The following is a 17,439-nucleotide window of genomic DNA, read 5'->3' as shown; positions in this document are numbered from 1 at the left end:
ATACTCAGCAAGACTTAACCGTCCACGGGTCTACTTAACCCACTGTAGCTAGACTATGCAAGGTTCTGTGAGGCTCTGGTTTTTCTTTTGCTGAAAAGCAATAAAGAGTATGTCCTTACTTTCAAGTTTTAGCTTTCAAGATTCTAGTTGATTAACCATTCTATGTAAGCAACTAATATTCAATCATGGTAGAAAACTAAGCAAACATCAAAATTGATAAATAATATTGTTGCTCTTATTACTCTGTGTGGCAAAGAGATCAAGCAGTCTCATTTCATCGTGAGAGGCGGACGATTCTGAATCGAAATTCAACCTTGCAAGGAAAACCTAACGCACACGTTTGGAACACCATCCGGTCGTTTCCAAACAACCGTTTGCCTTTCTTTCCGGCTTGTGGATAGGAACACTCTCCCCGACTACAGAGCTCCAAGGCCAAACCTTGTCCCTTGAAGTTGTAGTGTTGCGCAACATAAAATAAAACCTATCCCTAAGAGAGAGTGTCAGGTATATCCACTCCCCGGTCCAATCGGTTACTAGGCTTACCGCGTACCATATTTACGGCATGTGGCTAGTACTTTCAAAAACTTAACCACCGCTACCACACACCGCGACCTTAACAAGTTCATCAACACAGACGGGGTCTCACATAAGGTCATGTTAACCCCGTCTGTCGTCCTTACATTGATAACAGAAAGTAAACAAGCAATTCCTATAAAGCTCACGAGTGACAGGCAATCACTCGACTTTTACCGGTCCTATAAGCTTAGCAAGTAGTCGAACTCAGGTCTAGTGTTCAGTACATAGGTTCCTAGGATCATGCATCTAGGGTTTCAATTCAAATCCTAAGAACTGTAAATGCACAAGTAAATAAAACAATAAGTGATAATAATTTGAAAAATAGGTTATGTCCGGGGCTTGCCTTCTTGGTAGTCGCTAACTATTTCAGCTCTAGGCTCTTCCGAACTTTGGTTCGGGGCTTTAGTTAGTTCAGCGGCGTTCACCTGGACTTCTGGATCACCTCCGTCAGACTCCGGGATCAGCTCGTACGTCCCGTCCGACAAAGCAGTCGTATCTATATGTAATGCAAGAACAAAATTATAAACACACATGGGCAATCGTTTATAGAGTAGTTAACTAACAAATCTAACTACACAAGGCATCATGATCAACAGCACAAATGAAGTTGACTAACTTCATAAACAAGTGGGGGTGGTTTTCTATAACAAACAAAACATAGCTTGCTAACAAATCAACTACTCATAGAACAAACAGTAATAAATTCTGCCAAAATTACACTGAACAGAACATGAACAAAGCAATCTACCCTGTAAAAATCATGCCAAGACATGTAGCCATTTAATCACAAAAATTCATTCAATCAGACAACACCTAGAACAAGCTTGAATTATACAGGTCAAACTAGAACAAAGCAGAACCTCTAAATTTAACAGGAGGTCGATACAGAAATGATTTAGCTTCTTGGTTGAAAAAGATGGTTTCGAGTCGTGTATTCACTCTAAGCCCCATTTTGTTGTTATAAGAATCTTTTCCTTCCTTAGAATCTCAAATGATGAACCAGTACTAATTGCATATAAAATATACACAACTACTGTGCAGACACCCAGGGTGTTACACGCACCATGCTTCGTGGCGCGACTCAGCTGAATATAGGCCCACCCGTTGGACGGCTTTTTCCTCCACCTCCCTTTCTTCTATCCTTCACTCCCCACCCGACCTGGGCTCTATGGCGCCGCCCGTCGCTTCCCCCTCTAGATCCACTCGATCTTCCACCCGATTCAAAGGGGAATCGAAGGGGAATCGATCCCCTCCTGCTACGCCATCCCGCGCTGAGGTCCAGCGCCGCCAGGCCCAGGCCCCGCCGCCGCCCCTGCGCATCGGCCCGGCCCGGCCCGGCCCCGCTGCTGTTGCGTGGCGCGCAGCGCCGTCGACCTGCAGGAGCCGCCCCTGCTGGAGGTCCCGCGCCTCCCGCCGTCGCTGCTGGAGCCCGCGCGAGGAGGTCCCGCGTCGCCCGTCCCTGCTGGAGAGCCGCCAGCCGCCGTCTCCTGCGCCTGACCTCCGGTGCCATCCGCAGCCCCTCCTGCCATGCCATCCCGCGAGGAGGTCCAGCGCCGCCAGGCCCAGGCTCTCGTACTGCTGCGCCACCGTCCGCGGTATGCATCAATCTCTCTCCCCATTGTTTTCTGAACTAAATTTGTTTTATGATTTCAATTACTGAATAATTGATTAACAAGGACAAAGGCAAAGCGCCACAAAGACAAATTCAAGCACCGTAGGAAGCCCATGACACAATATAGCTGTAAAGTCGTATATTTAAGCATTCCTATGCCATCTAGCACAGCTAGGCAAACAAAAGTCCAGATCCAAGATGGAAGATTTAGAGGGTAAATGCAAAACAAATAAAATGACTAACCTCTGAATCGAGATATATTAGAAATGACTATATAGTTAAAATACGTGGAGGATTGTCTTGGGCTTTTTGTGGGTACCCACAGCCGGGTGGCGGATCGCACCCGCCTAATCCCAAAGGGAAAGTACTCGGGAAAGTGCTGAGCGATTAGACCAATCTAGCTTGGGGGCAAGAGCACAAGAACACTCGGGTTTTTGAGTGGTTCGGGCCGTCGAAGTGTAATACCATACGTCCACTATGAGGTGTATTGCTCTTGGTGTGAACGAGTCTATCTTCTGCCCAGCCGGGCCTTTTTTCTTCCTCTAACGAGCGCCTCCCTTTATAGACCAAGGGGACGCGTACGCAGGCGTTCAGACCCCGATAGGTGGATCTAACATGGATGTATAGTATACTGCGCAGAAAGCTTCCATGGGACTACAGCGGTTGAGAATCTCTTCTTGGATACGCTTCATCGCCCTATAGACTCTCTTGACAGAAGGGAGTCTTTATTTGTCCCATAAGCGAGGCACCCGTTGGGGCAATGTAGCATGCGGCATAGTCTGCCGAGGCTACCATGTAGGCGTCATAATGGGCGAAGCCGAGCCGTCGTGCCCAACTGGCATAGTAGACTGACATACACGGTGTGGGCGGCGCCAGCGACTACATTGTGCGCCTTGGTAACACGCGACCAATAGTGCAACCTGGCAAAAGCCGTCTCGGGCTCTGCTGTGGCAGAGCGCACTTCCGCCTACCGCATTCAATGCAGTAGGTAGACGAGTCTCCCAGTGGAAGCCACGCGGCTCCGTGCGCGTGCCCGCATCTGCGGACACGTGGCGGCTCCGGACCTGCCCAGGCGGGGTGTCGGATAGTAGCTGGGGATCCGGGACCCGGCGGGGGTCCGGTACTCCCTAGGAGGTCCGAGGCCCCGAGCTGTTTTGGCTGAGGGCTACCTCCCCCGGGACACGTGGCGCCACCGGACCTTCCCCAAGCGGGAAGCGGGTCCGGGTCGTTTCCCTGGAGAGTTGGGCTCCGGACCACAGGGGTCCGGCTGCTCGGCCGTCAGTGCGTAGTTAAGGATAATTATGAGACTCTTGCCTAGACACAACAAGAGGGGGTATCCCAGTCCTGGGGTACCGACAGTGGCCCCCGGGTCCACCTCGGGAGAGGTACGAACCCGCGGGTGGGGCCACCATCATGACGCGTTCTAGCGCAACTTGGCTGTGTTGGCGTGTTCATGTCGCGAGCGGGTGGTCCGGACCCCCTAAAGGCCAGAGCACATGTTGCCAGGTTCAGGTACTAGAGCGCTCTCCGCAGGGCGGTGAAGGTGCAGGCTTAGGGTATGGAACCAACCTAAGCAACTGCACAGACCTCGAGCTGCCCAGGGAGCGTGCACCACTTCCCTGTACCTGGCCCCAAGCGACCGTGGCGAGCTGTCTCCGCCGGAGCGGGCCACCGGAGTGGACTTTGAGTCGACTGTGGCGAGTGGTCTCCGCCGGAGCGGGCCACCGAAGTGGACTTTGAGTCGACCGTGGCGAGCGGTCTCCGCCGGAGCAGGCCACCGGAATGGACTTTGAGTCGGCCGTGGCGAGCGGTCTCCGCCGGAGCGGGCCACCGGAATGGACTTTGAGTCGACCGTGGCGAGCGGTCTCCACCGGAGCAGGCCACCGGAGTAGACTTTGAGTCGACCGTGGCAAGTGGTCTCCGCCGGAGCGGGCCACCGGAATGGACTTTGAGTCGACCGTGGCGAGCGGTCTCCGCCGGAGTGGGCCACCGGAGTGGACTTGAGTGTTGCTGATGATCCCATGAATTAAGCCACCGGACCTTGCAGTAAGGTGTAGGAAACCAGGCCTTATACTAGAAAGGAGCCCGGGACCTCTAGGGACAGCAGTCTCGGATACTAGGGGACTCGTAACAGGGCAGTGAAGTACGTAGGCTTAGGGTACATTACCAGGCTAAGCTACGCGGAGCTTCTCTACCCCAGGATACGGGCACCACTTCTCCTGAGCGGGTCCCTAGGGGTCTGAACTGCCTTCCAGCTAGAAGGGGTGTCCCCACCTGACCACAAGCCAACAACTCAACTTGGATCGTAAGTAACTAAAGAAAAGACTCCGTTTGGGAGAAAAACACAGTAAAACCAAAACGGATAAGAGTAATCACTGTAAAGTTCAGATAAGACTGAGAAAGCAATTCTCCTTTATTGTGGTTATCGTGGTGTACATCAGAGGTCGGGATTACGAGGCCGGACCTCTACCGCTCTGGACCACTTACCGGCGTTGCCTGTTTGTGCGATGAAGCCAGAGGTCGGGTTTACAAGGGCGGATCTTTACCGCTCCGGACCACACGTAGGCACCATGTCATTACAAGGATGTACTCTCTTAGTCCTATCTAGGGGTAACCTTCGGCCGCCTTCTGTAAGGCATGCACATTCCCTGCCGGAGTGGAATTGCCACCTTTGAGTTCTCCACAGTCGTGGAGGCGAAGGTATCCTGGACGTCCCTGAACTGCATCATCCAGCATCACCTCGGGAGCTCGGGGGGCCCTTCCCTGCCTAAGAACTGTCATATGCCTAGGTAGCATGGAGACGAATTCTTTGGCTTTGAATGGGGGTGGCCCAGCCGCCGCCGTCTGCCGCCGGAAGTCAGCCCGATGATCACTTATCACGAGCTGGGTGCTCATTTGGATGAGCACGGAGCGTGGAGAAGGGCGGTCGTTCGCCGGCTCGACCTTGTGAAAGCATCTAGGCCCCTAATTCGAGTTTTGGTAATTAATGACAACGGTTTGTGGATTAACGATTTCATTTGAGAAGATGAGTATAGGTTGATTCACGGATGAAAGATATTTGGTTGTGAACGTATGGAGTTTTGGAGATGATGAGCAAAGCTCGGGCTCAAGGCAAAGGTATAAAATAGGGCTTTTATATTTTACCGGTCACAGGGCGTTTAGTGGATGAAAAGTGACCGGATTTGTTGGATAGTTAGCCGTACTATCAAGAGGGGTTATGTACTCATGCTTGACGGGTCTTTAGTGCCATTTTGCTCAAAATGTCTAGTTGCATGCATGAGGGCTAACGGCGTTTTGAAAAGTTTTGAAATAGACTAAGTTCGAGAGCTTACTGAGTAACGGCGGACAGTCCGCGCCTGTGGGGCGGACAGTCCGCGCCCGTTCCAGAGAGCTTGCAGTGTCTCTGGTGGGCTCGCGGACGGTCCGGCCAGGTGGGCGGACGGTCCGCCACTATTTTTCAAATATGTACCAGAGAGAATGTTTCTCTGGTTTGGGGTCAAAAGTTAAACTGCGGACGGTCCGCTCCTGAGGTGCGGACGGTCCGCAGGCTAAACTCAAGTTTGTTCCAGAGACGTTGTTAGTCTCTGGTGGGTTGGAACTTTTAACTGCGGACGGTCCGCCACTGGGGCGCGGACGGTCCGCCAGGGCTTAACGGCTAGTTCTGACATGCATTTATTGCACTCTGACTCACTGGTTTATAACGGCGGACAGTCCGGTTTTTGAAACGCGGACGGTCCGCGACTTCGCAGAAAAGAGTGTAACGGCTAGTTTTTTGAGGGGTGTCTATATATACCCAATGCCCGGCCATTGGGAGGCTCTCTTGGCCATTTGGATAGCATTCTTGACACATTAGAGCTAAGGCATCCCTCTCTCACACACACTTGCTTAGAGATTGCATTTTTAAGAGTGTGAGAGCTTCCTAGTGCATTGCATCAAGAGTTTGAGCTTTGTGGCATTAGGGAAACTTCAAGCAAGCGTCATCAACTTGTTACTCTTGGGAGTTGCCGCTCCCTAGACGGCTTGGAGAAGTGGATTTCGTGGAGCACCTCCAAGGAGATTGTTGAGGAGCCCCGATTTCGGTTGTGAGAGGTCTTGTGCTCACCTCACCGGAGTGGTGAAGAGCAACTCTAGTGGAATCGAGGTGTGGAGCGGTTCCTTGATTCAAGCCGGCTCAAGATCAAGAGGTTCTTGATAGAGGAGCGGTTGATTCTTGGAATCCACCTCAACGTGGATTAGGGGTGACCGGCAAGTCATCGACACCACGGGATATATTCTTGTGTCAAGCTCGGTTACTACTCTTGCTCTCTTTTATTCTTGTCTTTACTTTGAGCAATTTACTTTACTAGAGCTTGATTCGTGTCTTGTCACCCTAGGTTGCAAACCCATCTAGAGATTGTAATAGCTTGACATAGGGCTTTCCTTTGTTACTAATTAAATTTCTCTAGTGTTGTTGGTTTTAGATTTTAAACCGCCTATTCACCCCCCCTCTAGTCGGTGTTCTTGATCCTACACCTTGGTGCTGGCGAGGGAGGAGACGGCGGTAGACTTCCCCCGGGCCACAGCGGTCGGCTCCAGGCTTAACATTGAGAGAAAGCCTTGAGCCGACATCATGTCGCCGCAGGGGAGTCCTGGTGGTTGCTTGAGAGAAAACCTTGAGCCAACACAGAGGTGCTGTAGGGTGACGTATAGCGGGCGTCTCCGCTGCGTGCCACCGCGCCGGCTCTGAGGTGTCGCAGTGGTGACGCACAGCAGGCGCCGCTGTCGTGCGCCGCTGCACTGAGGGCACCACTGCCGCGGCGCTGTGGCATGCGGCGTAGGTGCCGCCATACCTCTCTTCATCTTCTCGTCGCCATTGCAGAGGATGAGCTCAGCCTCAGAAGCCTGGAGATCTAGCCAACGCTTGCACTTCCCCACGGACGGCGCCAAATGTCGTGGGCTTTTTGGGGGTACCCACAGCCGGGTGGCGGATCGCACCCGCCTAATCCCAGAGGGAAAGTACTCGGGAAAGTGCTGAGCGATTAGGCCAATCTAGTTTGGGGCAAGAGCACAAGAACACTCGGGTTTTTGAGTGGTTCGGGCCGCCGGAGCGTAATACCCTACGTCCACGTGAGGTGTATTGCTCTTGGTGTGAACGAGTCTATCTTCTGCCCAGCCGGGCCTTTTTTCTTCCTCTAACGAGCGCCTCCCTTTTATAGACCAAGGGGACGCGTACACAGGCGTTCAGACCCCGACAGGTGGGTCTAACATGGATGTATAGTATACTGCGCAGAAAGCTTCCATGGGGCTACAGTGGTTGAGAATCTCTTCTTGGATACGCTTCATCGCCCTGTAGACTCTCTTGACCGAAGGGAGTCTTTATTTGTCCCATCAGCGAGGCGCCCGTTGGGGCAATGTAGCATGCGGCGTAGTCTGCCGAGGCTACCTTGTAGGCGTCATAATGGGCGAAGCCGAGCCGTCGTGCCCAACTGGCATAGTAGACTGACATACAGGTGTGGGCGGCGCTAGCGACTACACTGTGCGCCTTGGTAACACGCGACCAACAGTGCAACCTGGCAAAAGCCGCCTCGGGCTCTGCTGTGGCAGAGCGCACTTCCGCCCACCGCATTCAATGCGGTAGGTAGACGAGTCTCCCAGTGGAAGTGTAACATCCCGAAAATTTACCAAAATCAAAACACACGCCAAATAATTACAAAATCTCTTTTCAATCGTTGAGCTCAGTCCACTCAAAATCGTTCCCTGCCCAATCTCCCGATCTTCCGACAAATCGGTCCCGACATCCGAATTCATCGCTGTACCGTCTCCCTGTTCGTCCTCGTCCCGCGCATCACGCCCGACCGTCGTGCGTGCTCGACCGACCGCGGCCGCCGCCGCGATTCCCGCCGTGTCTCTCTCCCTTTCCCCTTTTTCTTTTTCTCCATTTCTTCTTTTTCTTTTTTTCTTTTCCTTTTCCCATTTTACTTCACTCTCACCCCCTCACTTTCCTTCCTCCTTCTCCCTGCTCACACACAGCCCACCCCGCTGTGCACCCACGTGCATCATGCGGGCACGCGCACCTCGGATGCTCGCCGCGCTGCTCGTCACTGCCCGACCCATCCCATCGCATGTGCTCGCTGCGCTGCCCGCCGTCGAGCACAGTGTCGCCGCATCGCCGCCCGAGCCGCACTGCTTGTCAGCCAGCTTGACGCCAGGAACAGTGAACCAGCCACGCGCCGCACCGCCCCCGGACGTCGCCTTCCCCACTTGCGGCCTGTAACACCCGGTTTATAAAAGAACATAAACCGAGCAATCATATACGTGCCAGGATCAAGTCACACGTATATACAATAGAATGAACAGTATATCATAGCACATATCACGTAAAAAGATATAATAAAGCGAATACGAATGTTATTTATTACAAAAATGACAAAAATGTCTGATACAGCGGAAGCGAAGTACAAATACGTTAAAATTCTCCGAAGACGAGCAGGGCGCCACAGGGACGTCGACTGGGAGACGAACGCCTAGAAGTCCTCGTAGTCCTGGTAGCGCTGGACGAACTCCCTCGTGTCGGCAGGAACTGAGCAGCAGTAGCGTAGCCAAGAGGAAAAAGTAGAGAAGAGGCAAGAGTGAGTACACAACTTGTACTCAACAAGTATAACACAAACTATGAGGCTCTAAGGTTGGCTGACTCAACTGCATTAGCTTTTAAGTGTTGGCAAAATTTTATTAAAACTATTTACTACAAGTTGATGAATTACCATTAACCTGGTTACATAGTAATTAGTCAAATTTAATCATGATACTACTGAGAACCAAACCGAAACCAAGCCACCAAGGTAACCCCAAGAGGCACCTCCCTCGTCGGAAGGAGACAACCCCACTAATCAAAAGGAGGATCTGGGCCACTCATAACCGTGAGCACGGCTAGTATACCAGTTTTACACTCTGCAGAGGTTGCACATCTTTACCCACAAGTCGTGAGCTACGCCGGTTGTTCATCACACTTACTTAGGTGAGATGGCCAGCGACTCACTACGAGGCCTTTAAAAAGAATCTCGTTGGTAAGGCGTAACCGCGAGAGTCAGGTCGGCGACGATGGGGCCCACCTCCGGGGGTACAAGCACAGGAGCGCAATCCAAGCACAGACCAAGCCGGAGGAGCAGGGACCATTGAAGCTTACTACTCTTGCCCCGCAGGTAAGTTACTCCAAACCAAAAAGATCTAATTATTACGCCAAGTCTATCCCATTCTAGCCTTGTGGTAGCGCTGTTGTCCCAGGTTGTCGCTCTATGAACCGGTCCTTATGGAGAGTGGCCAACCAAGCACTAAGCACCGTGCTGGCCCCCTAAACCATGTTGCTACAAAAACCATCTTTTAACGAGACGTGAGCCACTCATCCACACAGAGGGCCACTCTCAGAATTAAGTTCAAGTAAACCATTAGTCAAATTAATTAAAAAGGACCAGAGTGTGTTATAGCGCAGCAACCTAGCACAACTAACCAAAATGCAACCCAAGGATATATATAAAGGATATAAAGTGGCTAGGAAAGTCCTTATAGGCATACAGTATTAAAATGCAGTATGTAAATGTAATTAAAAGTGATAGGTTGTTCATGTTACACTTGCCTTCCTCGTACTGCTCTGGCTGCTGCTCAAACTGCTCCGAAGACGGCTGCTTCGGGTACTGGTACTGGGGCTCCTCAGATGGATCAACGTCTACTCACGAACACATAGCCAAAACAAAGCACAATAATAAGCATACAAGCAAACACTAACAAAAACTAGGAAACAGTACATCAATACATAAAAACAGCAAGAAAAACTAAGCCTAAACTGTTCTACTCGTTACAACGATCGCGTGGATATAAAGAACGCTTAAAACGGAGCTAAAACACATTTTCTAGGCTAAAAACAAGTTCTAGGGGCTTATTTGTAAGAAAAATAGGGTTCCAGGGGCTTTTCTGCTAAAACCAAGGGCCTAAACGTAAAAACTGGAAAGTTTTAGGGTCTGACGTGCAAAAAGGCCTAGCCAGGACGGCGGGTTCTATTTTAAAGAAACTCAGGGTGCTAAGTGCTAAAAACAGGGCCTCTGCGTAATTATTTTTCTATACCGATGGACCGCGGGTTAAATCAGTGGAAAACCGGGGGCTCTTTAGAAAATAAGCCAGGCCGAACCAGTATCTTTGGATTACAGCCGTAGGATTCGGATCTGGCGGTTAGGAATCGAGGGGTTATGGATCTAATCGTGGCCGTCCTTCCGAGATCGGGCGGCCAGGGCGGTTCGGGCGTGTGGGGCGGCGGCGCAGCTCGCCGGAGCTCTGCTCCGCGGTGGAGCAGCGCCGGAGCTGGCCGAAATCGGCACTCCGGGCTGGGATTTCGAGCAGGCTTTGGGTTAGAGAGGACCCACGCGTCATGCGTGATCCAACTGGCCACTCAGGGGAGGGAGCTAGAGCGCGGGACGCCATGCGCGGCGGTGGGGGGTGACTCTGTGCCAGGGCGCTTCGCCGGCGAACGGTGCCTGGCCCTCTGAGGAAACCGAGGCCCTAAGCATCTAGTGCAAAACATCCAGAGCGGAGAGTGGAAGCTTATCGAGCTTGGAATCGGACGGGGAGGTGGCGCAGGGCAGAAATCGGGGCGGACCGACGGCGGAGCTCGATGCGGCGGTCGCGGGGGAAGATTCGGCACGGCCGTGGACCGGGGTTGGAGATGGTGGCCTCCGGGTCATTGCTGGGCCCGAGGCGGAGCCGGTGCGATGCTTGGCCGGGCTCTGGTGCGGCGGGGAGGTGAGATCACGGCGGCGGGGTGCTCTGCTTCGAGCGGAGACAAGGCGACGGCTGCGGCTAGGTTTTGCGGCGGCTGTGGAGGCGAGGACGGGGTCCAGGGAGGCCGCAGGGGGCATTTATAAGGCGGCGGGGTGATCTGGGCGTGCGCGCCCAGGGGAAGGCCGGCGAGCATCTCGGCGGGGATCGCGGGTGCGGTTGCGAGAGGAGGGAGAAGGCGCTGACGCGCGGGCCCGGGGCGTCGGTGGGAGAGGGGGGCGACGCGGCTGCGGGGTGAACGGGCTGAGCGGGGAGCGGGGAGCGGGGAGCTGGGCTCCGGGAGTGGGCCGCGCGGGGAGAGAAGCGGGGTTGGCTCGCGGCTCTGGGCCGGACGCGGGGAGCGGAGGGGAGTTGGGCCCGCGTGGGGTTCAGCTGGGCCAGGGATTTGGGTTGGGTTTCCAGGGGAGGTGGGATTGGGCCTGGGTCAAGGGTTGGGCTGCTGGGCTAGCTCTAGTATTTGGGCTCCCTTTCTACTCCTAATTCAAACAAGTTTGAATTCAAATGCAAAATTTGAATTCAAACCACACTCAATTAAAAGTATGCACCAGCATGAATGCACAACAAATTTTTAAACCTAGACAAATTTTAATTACTTGTGAAACAAAATTAAATTAAATGTAAGGCTAAACACAATAAATCCTAGAAAATTAAATAAAGCCAATTAAATTTATTAATAAATGCTGGAATTTAAATTAGCGTGTTACACGGCCGCTAGCCCTGCCCCGTCCCATCCCTGCCTTTAAAGAGCTACAGAGCTCGCAGCCGTGCCCCCCCTCCTCCACTGTCTCGCCTCGCCTATAAAAGGCGCCCCAACCTGCCTTCCTCGCCGTCATCAAGCTCGCCAAACCATCCAACCACGCCGCTCATCTCCTTCCCCGCCTTCTCATCCCCTGCTTCTGAACAGAGGACAGTACCCCTTGTCGATCTCCGGTGTTCGGCCACCACAGCTCGATTGCTTCGACGGTGAGCATCCCCACACCTTCCTCCACCTCTCCCAAGCTGCGACCCTCCCTACCCCTTCCTGTACAGAGCCCTCCACGAGCTCGCCGGCCGCTAACCATGGCTGCCTGTGGTCCCCTCTTTTTTCAGCAGTTACCCCCATCGGGAAGCCCCAAGATTGAACCCCCTTGCCCTCCTCTCTCTCACCATACCCTTGGCTTCGAGAATGGAGGCCGGTAGCGCCGTACCCGTGGAGCTCAGAGAGCTCGGGCATGCTGCCATGGCGGCACTAGGAAAACGGGGACGATGTCCCTGTTCTGGTCCCCGTGACCCCCTCCCTCCTGTGTCATTTTTTTTGTTTTAGCCAGCACACAAGTGAGTGAGCCCACCAGCCAAGACCGTAAATAAACAAGCAGCCCACTAGCTAACCACGCGCAACTCCCTTTTATTTGTGTTAATCTATTTTCGGAATTAACCAAAGGACTATATTGTACCCACAATATCTCGTACATATAAACCCCAATTCCATTGATTCTTTTCTCTAAATTCCTATAAAATCATATACTACCCACTCATCCTATTTACGACTCTCCCTAACTACGGTTTTGCCTTTAAACGCCTCCTTAACCTATCATTTCGTGCGCCAAAAATCGTCCGAGTGCCTCCAAGCCCGACCACGCCATCTCTAACATAGTTTTGGCCATGCCATTAGAAAATCTCCCAAAAATATTATCCCTATCCCCATATCTTAAATTGTTTCCAATTCGAGCTCATTTGATTTTATGTTTATGTTTGCTTATGTTGTTTGTCGGTTGTGTTGTTTCCGCCGCGTATGACGAAGTAGAACCGATTCCAGAAGAGAAACCAGAGGAGCCGGGAGATCAGGAAACCGCCGCCGCCGACGCGTACGAAAGCGAAAGCAAGTCTCATCGATCCTTTACGTTGACCATGATTGATCCTAAGTGAGGTTAAATAAAACTTGATAGACATAGGGATGGCATGAGATGAAACACTGAGAGAATGAGAGAAACCACTGAATGAAGCCATGTTGCATGTTGATTTACTGCCAGACCTGCATGTTATCAGATCTTGTTAAATGATGAAACTTGGTTGGTAATGAGATCAGGGCAGTATGGGATGTGTTGGTGCATGCACTACCGTGGTGGTAGACATGCGACCGAGCTCTGTCGTGGTGACATCTCGGGTTTGGTTGGTTATGGTTGTGGCTGCCCTGATGAACCTTAAGGACCGTGTGTTGTGGTGCCGTCTCACCTAACCTACTTTCAGTACGACCACATGAGTTTGTATGGGCAAACATTAGTCTAATCCCACTGGCTAACCTGATAGTCGTGCGGGGTGGATATATTTAGGGGTGATACCTGGATTGGTCAAGACCCCGGGGGTTTCTGGGCGACTAGTCGGGGTTGAGCCACGGCTGGGTGTCGGCTATGACGGAGCCGTCTCTGGACGGTGAAGTGCGTGTGGATAAAGCGTACAACATCTGCAGAGTGTACAATCCATTCGAATGGTCCATGTCCTCGGTTTGGATAGGTTACGGTGTGGACATCTCAACTAGATGAGCTACCTAGCCCCTGAGATGGATGACTGTTTGGGTTACCTTTAATACTACATTTGTTATTTATTCTAGTTGAATAATGGACCTTCGCATATTAATCTGTAACTCCCTCCCCGTAAGGGTGAGGTGGTACTTGCTGAGTACTTTCGTACTCAACCCTTGTTGATCATTTTTTTCGGAAGATCCTGACTTTGTGCCTGAAGATTAGGAGTAGATCGTGTCCGCACCCAAGCTGATCGAGTGGAGCCGGGATGGATGAAGAGCTAGTCCTGCATGTCGCTATGCTAGTTGTTATCATATGGTTTTTCTGTGTAGCTTTGTGTTGTCACTTTACTCTTCGTGTACGTGTTAAATAAAGCTTTGTATGACTCTGGACTCTACTTGATGTAACATGTATTATGCCGGAGACCTTATTCGGTAATTAATACATGGTTTAGCCTTGATCTTCGGGTCGGGGCGCTTCAAGTGGTATCAGAGCCATGTTTGGTTGTAGGACGCGAACCGATAGTGAACGATGACCGTAGGAGCCCTAGGATGGTCAATCCTTGAAACCCTATTACTCCTTAAACTTTATTGTTGTTATGCTAACCCTACCCTTGTAAATCAGATGGCTGATGATTGGACCACCAACTACTGCATCAACGAAGATGGATTCCCCAAGGTGCTTTATGCTGCCACTGTGCGACTTGGTATTCCGGAACGTCCAGAGTACGTGGGTCGCGAGTTCATGGAGCATGGCACCGAAAGCTATGAGGTCACCATCCATATTGGCGCCAGTGATAAGTACTTGGAGATGCAACCCTGGAGCGTCACCGCCACTGGAGCTCGTATGCCTGACACCATTCAACTTGTAGCTCGCAAGGCGCTGCGGTACCTGTGCCAGATGTTTGAATGGCACTTGGGTTCCACCCCCATGAAGTACTTTCCCCCGCTGGATCGTAACCGTCCTGCTTGGGCAGCGAGGATCCGCAACTTGGAGAGCACCGCAGGAACCGAGAAGGACCCCACAGTTGTCGCTATGTCTGCCTATTTGCTTAGCCTTGACGATTTGTGTGACCAACTGCACTAGCGCGTGAAAGATCTCATCCAACGTGCTAAGAGAGCGGAGTCCCGTTGGCGTAAGACTAAGCTAGCCTTAGCTCAGGCAGAAGCCCGAGCAGCTGAAGCTGAAAGCCGCCTTGCTGCAGCCGAAGAGAACCTTAGGGAGCAAGCGGACAGCCACAGTCAGCTCCTTAGGGGTGTCTACCTAGTGGACCGTGCCAAGCGCAAGGAACGCCATCCCAGGACTGCCGCGGAGCCGCCAATCCTAGAGGGCCCTTGGCCCAACCACGCAGGAGGATTGGTGAATCAGTGCCACCCACACCTCCTGCGTCTCCCCGAGATCCCGGAAACAGTGACCCCAAAGACCGTGTCGTAGGGACCAGTAGTCAAGTTGTTCCGACTGACTCTTAAAAGTCGAGCCGCATTATTGTAATCTGTCGTGTCATGTATCCCCGCTTGTTTGAATGAATGCTTGTGTGAGGCTTGAATGATTTGCTTGCATGCATTGTGCAGTACAAAATATTTTATATTTATACAAATCTACCCCAGCAATATACTAGGGGAGTCACCTAATCTTGCCCTCCTTGACCGTTGATGTCTCGTCGTTCGAGCCGAGTCCAGGGACTCCATGCTCAGGAAGACGGTGGCGAAGTCAACCCGAGACATCAAGCCCCTCTAAATGTAGCCCCAGAAGCACCAGAAAATAGACACCTACCGCCGCCACCTCCCCGTGCCCCAGCACCCATTGATCTGGCAGCCATATTGTAGTAGCAGAACCAACTCCTTTAAGTTCTTGTGACCACTCTCACTGCTCAAGCTCAAGGCAATCTTGGCAACAATAGACCTGCGATGCATCATAATGGCAATGGCAGTAGAATTGCAGATTTCAACCGCCTACAGCCACCCAAGTTTGGAGGGTCTGACAACCCAATTGAGGCAGATGATTGGCTGCGAGAGATTGAAATGAAGCTTGAAGTTGTCCATGCAGATGATAGAGACAAGGTTTTGCTCGCAGTACAACAGTTAAGGGGACCAACCCTTGCTTGGTGGCAGAGTTATAGGGAAATAAACGAAAATGCTAATGAGATGGTATGGGCTGACTTTGTCAAGATCTTCAGAGAACATCACATTCCCAGCAGTGTTATGAAGCTCAAGAAGGATGAGTTCAGAAAGCTTCGTTAAGGTGGGATGACTGTGACGGAGTATCTTCATAAGTTCTCAGAGTTGTCTCGTTATGCACCAGATGATATCATTGATGACGAGAAGAAGCAAGAAGCTTTTCTGGGTGGGCTTAACCCTGAAATCAGGACCTTGGTTGAAATCACCACCCACAGTGACTGCAATGTCATGGTCAATAGGGCTATCACCACCAAGAGAAACAGGAAGGTAGAACTCAGTGAGCGCAAATGCTGGTTTGAAAGCAAAAAGCCCCAGCAGTTGGAGAAGTTCCAGAGGACTCATTATCCGGTTCACTCAGGTCAGAGGAGCCAGGGTGCCTTCTCATTCAGGGTGCAACCCAGTTCTTTCCAGAAGCCAGCTCAGTCAGCTCCAGTTGTGAAGACCCAGAGTACCTTCCGCACCCAACAGTTTGGCGGAAGTCAAGTAACCAATGTGAAGACATGTTTCCACTGCCGTGAAGCCGGACACTACAAAGCCAACTGTCCATATCTCAGTCAGCCCGCCCCTTCTGTTTTCTCCAACTCTGTTCAAGGACCAAAGCAGCCGACTGAAGCCAACCATGCAGCACCCGCTAGGAGCCAGCAGCAGTTCTTCGGCAAGGAAAAGGTGAATCATGTGTACGCTGAAGAAGCAGAGGATGCACCAGGAGTGATTTTCGGTGAGTTTCTGGTCCAATCAGCTCTAGCCTCAGTGCTTTTTGACTCTGGAGCATCGCATTCCTTTATATCCTCCCACTTTGTGGAAAAACATGATATACCTACTATAGCCCTTAAGAGGCCGCTAATGACCCGTTCGCCTGGAGGTCATATACCTTGCCACTTAGGTGTCATGGATATCCCTATAAACCTAAGTGGGGTAGTATTACTTGCCAACCTAGTAGTCCTTGCTTCCAAAGGGATAGATGTCATACTCGGTATGGACTGGCTCACCAAGCACCGAGGAAACATAGCCTGTGCTGAGAAAGCAGTGACAGTCACCAACCACCAAGGGCTAACAGTCACATGCCTAATCCAGCCTAGCCTATCAGACTCCATGGTGAACCACATCCAAGCAGAATCCCCAGAAGATGTGCCAGTAGTTTAGGAATTCGCAGATGTGTTTCCAGATGAATTGTCCGGTATGCCTCCAGAAAGAGATGTGGAGTTCACTATTGACTTAGTCCCTGGAACCAAGCTTATAGCAAAGAATGCCTATCGGTTAGCAGCCCCAGAGCTTGCCGAGTTAAAGAAGCAGCTTGAAGAGCTTCAACAAAAGGGATTTATTAGACCTGTTGCTTCTCCATGGGGAGCCCAAGTGCTCTTTGTGAAGAAGAAAGATGGAAGCATGAGACTTTGTGTGGACTACCATGATCTAAATGCAGTCACCATAAAGAACAAGTACCCTCTGCCTCGGATGGATGACCTGTTTGATCAGCTAAAGGGAGCTAAGTTCTTCTCCAAGATAGATCTGAGGTCAGGTTATCATCAGCTCAGAGTGCGACAAGAGGACATCTCTAAGACAGCCTTCAGGACCCGTTATGGCCAGTATGAGTTCACAGTGATGCCTTTTGGTCTGACTAATGCCCCTGCCTTTTTCATGACCCTCATGAATATGGTGTTTATGGAGGACTTAGATCGGTTTGTCGTGGTCTTCATAGATGACATACTGGTCTACTCTAAGAGTGCTGAGGAGGATGGACAACATCTCAGAGTTGTGCTGGGAAAGCTCAGAAAAC

The sequence above is a fragment of the Panicum virgatum genome, chromosome 3K, assembly GCF_016808335.1.
Source record: "Panicum virgatum strain AP13 chromosome 3K, P.virgatum_v5, whole genome shotgun sequence".
Classification (NCBI taxonomy): Eukaryota; Viridiplantae; Streptophyta; class Magnoliopsida; order Poales; family Poaceae; genus Panicum; species Panicum virgatum.
The sequence above is the reverse complement of the archived record's forward strand: the minus strand, read 5'-3'. Positions refer to the sequence as shown.